This window comes from Dama dama, chromosome 33 (assembly GCF_033118175.1).
Source record: "Dama dama isolate Ldn47 chromosome 33, ASM3311817v1, whole genome shotgun sequence".
Classification (NCBI taxonomy): Eukaryota; Metazoa; Chordata; class Mammalia; order Artiodactyla; family Cervidae; genus Dama; species Dama dama.
Genome location: NC_083713.1, coordinates 61674509 through 61680508, shown reverse-complemented (window position 1 = coordinate 61680508; position 6000 = coordinate 61674509). Strand labels below are relative to the sequence as shown.

Sequence of the window (6000 nt, the reverse complement as noted above, 5' to 3'; positions counted from 1 at the left end):
TATTTGGCCAGTATAGACTTGCTTTCCTCTGCGGTTCCTCCTTATTTCTCATCAGGGACTCCATCCCAAGAGACCTCCTCCTACCTCCTCTCCGCTTCTATTCTATTGTTTCCTTTCATCCTTCCTGGAAGCCTAGAGAGGATTAGAGGCTTTGGCATCTGTGTGTGAGGGGTTTTGGGAATGTATAATCTCCAATTTACTTTCCATTTGGAATATTGATCTATTCCTTACACATAATGATGACACCTATTTTTTCAAGGCCACCTTCTTCCAAATTCTTTGTTTGGTCATTCCCCCTAACCCCCACCCATCCCCCCAATCTTCACTGAAAACACCTCTGTCCCTGCCTAGATTATTCTTTTAATCTAGATTTTGAGGGATGTGTTTTTTATTAAAAACCAAAAGCTGACTGTTTTGGCAGGAAACTCATGTGCTCAGTAAAATGTGTATTTAAAATACAAATTGGGAATATGAGCTAGAAACATCTGCTTTTTCCTTCTCCCAGATTTTCATATGCAGTTGAACAATATTAGAGAAAGTTTAGCATCTTATACTACGTAACTATACTGAGATACCTGCTGTTGGCACAGTGTCTTAATAAAAAGTGACTATTTTATAGTTTAGAGTAGTCAGAAAGCTAACAAGAGGTAGCAATGCTTAAAGTTCAAGGTTCTTTGTAATTTAGATATGATTTAGATTTTTATCCTTATGAGTTCCTTATTTTTGATTAAGAATCCCAATGTATAGGACATGATTGCCATATAGGTGTTATATTTTGTATTCTAGATTCAAAAAAGCAGGAGACCAAACCAAGTGCAACAGAGAATGAAAGTTACTTTTCAAAAATTAAAATATTCTTATAAATATTATAATGATCACTGACACAGAGCAAGGGGTTAATGAGAATGGGCTAGCATATTAAATTAAAATGCACATTGAATTCAAATTCCTAGCCTAAAGAAAAACCTATGTATTGGTGCCTCTGAAGAGGGAGAATACAAAACTGTAAAAACATGCATAAATGACATACTCAGAAGTGGGTCCTTGATGGCCCCTTTCTACAAGGATTGCAAACACAGATCTTTCTACCATATGGATGCGTACATGGGATGTGGTCTGAAAACGCTGTGTTGATTCTGGAAAGAGCAGAATCTGGAAAGCCAGGATGGAACAGTTCAGGAAAACAGACGTTTTTCTTTGGCTATTGTTCCTGAAGTTACTTAAATGAGACTCATTGGCTATTGATCTGTATATATTGAGATTACAATAAAACATAATGGACCAGTTTCTTTTCCCCCAGGCTCATAGGACTGCCATTTTATTTCTTGGGAGTAATAAATCATGGTCTTGTATTTGGGGGAGTAATCTAGGATCTGGATGGCAGCTGATTTAAGAGAGTGATGTCAGAAAGAAAGGCACAACTCAGAGGGTGATGCCAGCGCTCACTGGGAGAATAGAAATTGCTGTTTAAAATATTAAACAAGGCAGGTTCCCTCTCCCGTTTTCAGTATCCAGTCCCACAGCAAGGTGGATCAGAACCCCTCATCATCAGATTCACATTTCCCTTTCCAGTGGCACTTACATTCTTTTATTCCTCCCCCCCCCCTCCCCCCCCCCCCGCCCCATGACAACCCTAGCTGCTCTGTTTATCTCTTAAATCTAATTTGCGCTATGACATCAAGCTTTAATTTTCTCGGGATTATTTTGCTTCTTTTGAAGCACCCATGGCGTGCCAAGCATTGGATAAAATAAAAAAGATACAATTCCTGCTGTTGCTGGGTTCACACATTTAAAGAGATATGACAGGCAAAATACCCTGTAATTGGCAATAGGTAGTCCTCAAGAATTTTTTTTTTTTTTTTTCCCTCTCTTTTGAAGAAACTTCTTCATTTCTCTGAAGGAGCTTAAGAAGTTACCTAGATCAAAGTTGTCTAAAACCTGGAGGGTTTGGAATGGTATCAGAGAGGAAGGGGAGGATTCTCAGCTGTGACTGCTCCAGCCTGCCCACGTGCTCTCTGCACGCCTGTCTTACCTGAGCGGACTTGACTCTCCTCACTCGCCACTTGGCTCTACCACCCAGTTGCCTTAGACTCTTCTCCCGCCCCCTCCCGCAAGGACAGCACACCCGTCTCCCCACTCCTGCGGCCAGGACACGAATCCTTTGAAAAACAGGCTGAAACTAGGCTCGGGTCTGGGTGGGCTGACAGTCTCTGGGATCCCCTCTAGGAGGAGATGTCCAGGCAGGTACGGACCATAGCTAGGGACACGCCCCCCTCCCGTACTCCCCCAGTCACCCTGGATTTCCCCTTTTTCACCTATCCAGCTAGGATGTTCTTTGTCTTCTTCCCTGTATCACTGAAGCCCTCTCGTGCCCGGGGACTGCAGAGGAACGCCAGGCTATCCGCCGGGCAGGACGACTCTGCCTGTGAGTGTTGCGTGTGTTTGTGTGCGCACGTGAGTGTGTATGTGTGTGCGTGTGTGCATGTGTTGCTGAGGGGCTTGGGATTATAACTGAGGAGTAAAGCACCCCGGCTCTCTTTGCCTCCTTCTCCCTTGCCACTTCTTAGATTCCCCCGAGGCGCAAAGTGCTGGCCCCTGCCCGAGGCTGTCGGAGGCTTGGGTACCCCGGGCTCAGGCTGGTTGGGGAGTCCCTTCATCCGGCCCACGCCTGCACCCTGAAGCTTCAAAGTTGCAGAAAACAGTCTTGAGGAGCAGAGGCTGGAGCTTGAGGCCGGTGCGCTGTGGCTCTCATGGGGGAGGGGGCCGAGTGGAGGGTCGGGTGAGCGCGCCGCTGGGGAAAAGGGGAGGAGGAGATTGTGGCGGGGAGAAGGAGGAAGGGAGGGGAGGCGGGGAGCAGCTGCTGGGGGCGGTGAGGCGCAAGGTGGCTCCCAGTGGCCCGAGCCCCGCGGTTCCCGGGGATGCGCCAGGCAGCCAATGGCAGCGCAGAGGTGTACAGCAGATGGCGTCCGACTGCGCCGTTCCTTCCTCCTCCTCCTCTTCCTTCAGTGCTGAGGAGCCAGAGTCGCCGCTGGGTTGCCAGACGCTGGAATGGGTGGTCTCCCGATACGCACCACCATCTTTTTTGCACTCAGAGAGCTCGGGACTCAGCAGCTCCCAGACGCTGCGGCAGCGGCACGGGCGAGGCGGGTGAGTACCACCGCGCTGCGCTGCGCCCCAAGCCAGGGATGCCGGGCACCCGGTTGGCGAGGTGACGGGGCGGAGGGGGGCGCGCCCCGGGTACAGACTTTTTTTTTTTTTTTTTTTTTGACCCTGAGCAGCCTCCTTCTCTCCTTCTCCGGGCAATACACTGGAACTTGCAAGCAGAGCTTCCCGGACACCTCTGGCTTGAGGCCGCTTGAGAAAGGGCGGGCTGCCAGGGGCGCAGCGTGCGGAGACCCCTAGGCTGGGAAGGCGGAGGTACCCTACCCACGATGGGCACAGACCTCAGGTCACCGGACTGAGCTCTGGGAGTGGGACGGCAAGAGCTCTGCCCCCTACACTTCCAGCTTGCTTTGGGGGTGCTAATGAAGGAAGCCAGGGGTCTCCCATCCTGAGCGCAGAGCCTCCAAGCCCAGGATCAGAAAGCATAGAGTTCTGCGGCTTTGCAAACAGGTTGACTGAGAGTTCCCTTTACATAGTTCTGACTGGGAAATCTGTGCGTGGGCGTTCAGTGCCCCGAGAGGATAGCCGAGCAAGCCAAGAAGTTTGCAGCGTCTTCTGATTTATCAGTGTAGTGTAGGGAAGCTGCAGCAACAGTTTATACTTCCAGTGTCCCTGCGAGGGGCGAGCTGGGGAGAATGGGTCTTGTGGGTCTGGTGTTACATCACTCTGTTTATGAAGGGAGACCTGAGAACGGTGCTTGAGAGTAAGGGACAAGGAGGAGAACACGGGTAATTTCTAAAGCATCACCCATATGCTCCTGTCACCTCTCCTTTCTAACACCTCCAGTAGTATGAAAGTTATTTGAATATGCAAATGAACCCACCCTCCCGTTTGTGCAGTCCACCATAGTAAGACTCTTGAACTTGGAAAGCTTGGGGGGCGGGGGTGTTTGGAGAGGAAGTGTTCAGCTCTCTCAATCTCTTAGATCAAGGGAAACAACTCTTTCTGGGAAGGGCGGGTGGTACTTTTTCTTGGAATTATTCTGGGCATTCCTCAAGAGCTATAACAATTCAGTGATCTTTGGTCAAGGGGGAATTGACCAAGATCATGTTACATTGACCTCTTCTATGGGAGATGCCAGGGTTATTTGGTGCTCTGTTCATTGTCAGGGTGATCTGCTGGTAGATTACGGTTTCCCACCTTTACCAGGCATCTGTGCTCTTGTAAATGACAAGCTGGCTGGAGGAGCCTTCTTGGTGTTTTTCAAGAGGGCATCTGTGGGTGCTGTGTTATCATGAAAATGGTAACCCATGTAGGCAGGATGCATGCTGGTGTGGTTGTGGAGTGTCTGTGTGTGTGTGTAGGTGTGTGCATAAGTGCATCTGGAGTTTCTTTTGCCAGGCAATCTTTGGGTGTCAAAGTGGTATGCTTCCCACCCAGGACAATAATGGTTTCTTGGGTAACTGGGAGGTAGTGATCTCCAGAGAGGCTCCTTTATATTCTGAACTATATTATAGCTGTTGGTTAAGGCTTCTTGAAAGCAACTTAGGATGTTCCTAAGCAAATCAAGAAGTCCTATCCAGTGGTAAGGGAAGAGTCTCCTGTATTTGTGGTTTGAAAGCTATATAAAGTATGTGTCTTGAGGCTTCACTTTGATGCTCTATTTTTAATAGATTCACTATTTTTAATCTTGATACCATTAATATCAGGGGCCTTCTTTTAAAACTTCATGTGGCCACTTCTCTGCTTTCTGTGGGTAGAGGAGCCAACTGGGGACATTGGAAGATGCCTGGAATTGGCTTCTTACTATGCCTGGGCATTGTGGATTTTTTTTCACCCGCCTGCTGGGAGTTGGGGACTGGAAACTCTTCTGCATTTAAATTTAAGTGAAAAATAATTTTGAAGATAATTCTCTTGACCCTGTAACAACATATACAGATAAAATTGTTGATTTAGAAAATGTGACAGAGTCTTGTTTTTTAACACAAACATTTTCAGCAGTTGTGAACACCTGCAAACCATTCAGGGTTCTGAAGATTTGCAGTTAAGCCGTGGTGAAGACTTGGAGATGTATGGTCCAGCAAAGGTCTGCCAATGGCTGATAGACCTTCAAAGTCAATTTCAATGGTTCAGAACAAGTGGGCTTACTTTATATCTACTCTAATATTTGAATTCATACTTGAAAAATTATCTTTATAGTGTTTCATAGTCCTCAGCACTCACCCTCATTATTTTTTAAAGGTATTTTGTAGTTTATTTGTTCAATGCTTAATGTTTAGTAGACTAAAGTTTAGTATGCCCAGGTGGTGCTAGTGGTAAAGAACCTGCCTGCTAATGCAGGAGACATAAGAGATGCATGTCCAATCCCTGGGTCGGGAAGATCTCCTGGAGGAGGGCATGGCAACCGACTCCAGTATTCCTGCCTTGAGAATCCCATGGACAGAGGAGCCTGGTGGGCTACAGTCCATAGAGTAGCAAAGAGTTGGACACAAACTGAAATGACTCAGCACTGCGCATCTCATTAAAGCAGGACTATGTTTCTTTTGCCTACTTCCGTATTTTCAATACCTAGCAGGACCTAGGTATGTCTGTGTTTGTGTGTGCTTAGGTGATCGGTCATGTTCAACTCTTTATGACCATGTGGTCTGTATCCCACTAGGCTCCTCTGTCCATGGGATTCTCTAGGCAAGAATACTGGAGTGGGTAGCCATTCCCTTCTCCAGGTGACCCAGGAACCGAACCCTAGTCTCCTGCATTGCAGTGGATTCTTCACCATCTGAGCCACTAGGGAAGTCCCAGCCCCATTATTTTTAGTGAAAGTTGTTTCTTGTTAACTAGTTGAAGAGCTAAGAAACAGAGAGACTGTTAGATGGGCAGACAATAATTGCTGATGATAAA

At 47.2% G+C, this 6000-nt stretch overlaps 1 protein-coding gene across 1 annotated transcript in view; it reads left to right on the top strand.

The window, feature by feature from the left end:
• The first annotated feature begins 3015 nt into the window (after nt 1-3015).
• The window catches only part of THSD7B (thrombospondin type 1 domain containing 7B), a 972933-nt gene continuing 969948 nt past the window's right edge, over nt 3016-6000 (top strand). The window contains exon 1 of the mRNA XM_061135120.1: nt 3016-3147. The gene's annotated coding sequence lies outside the window, so the exon portion shown is untranslated. The remainder of the gene's footprint in view (nt 3148-6000) is intronic.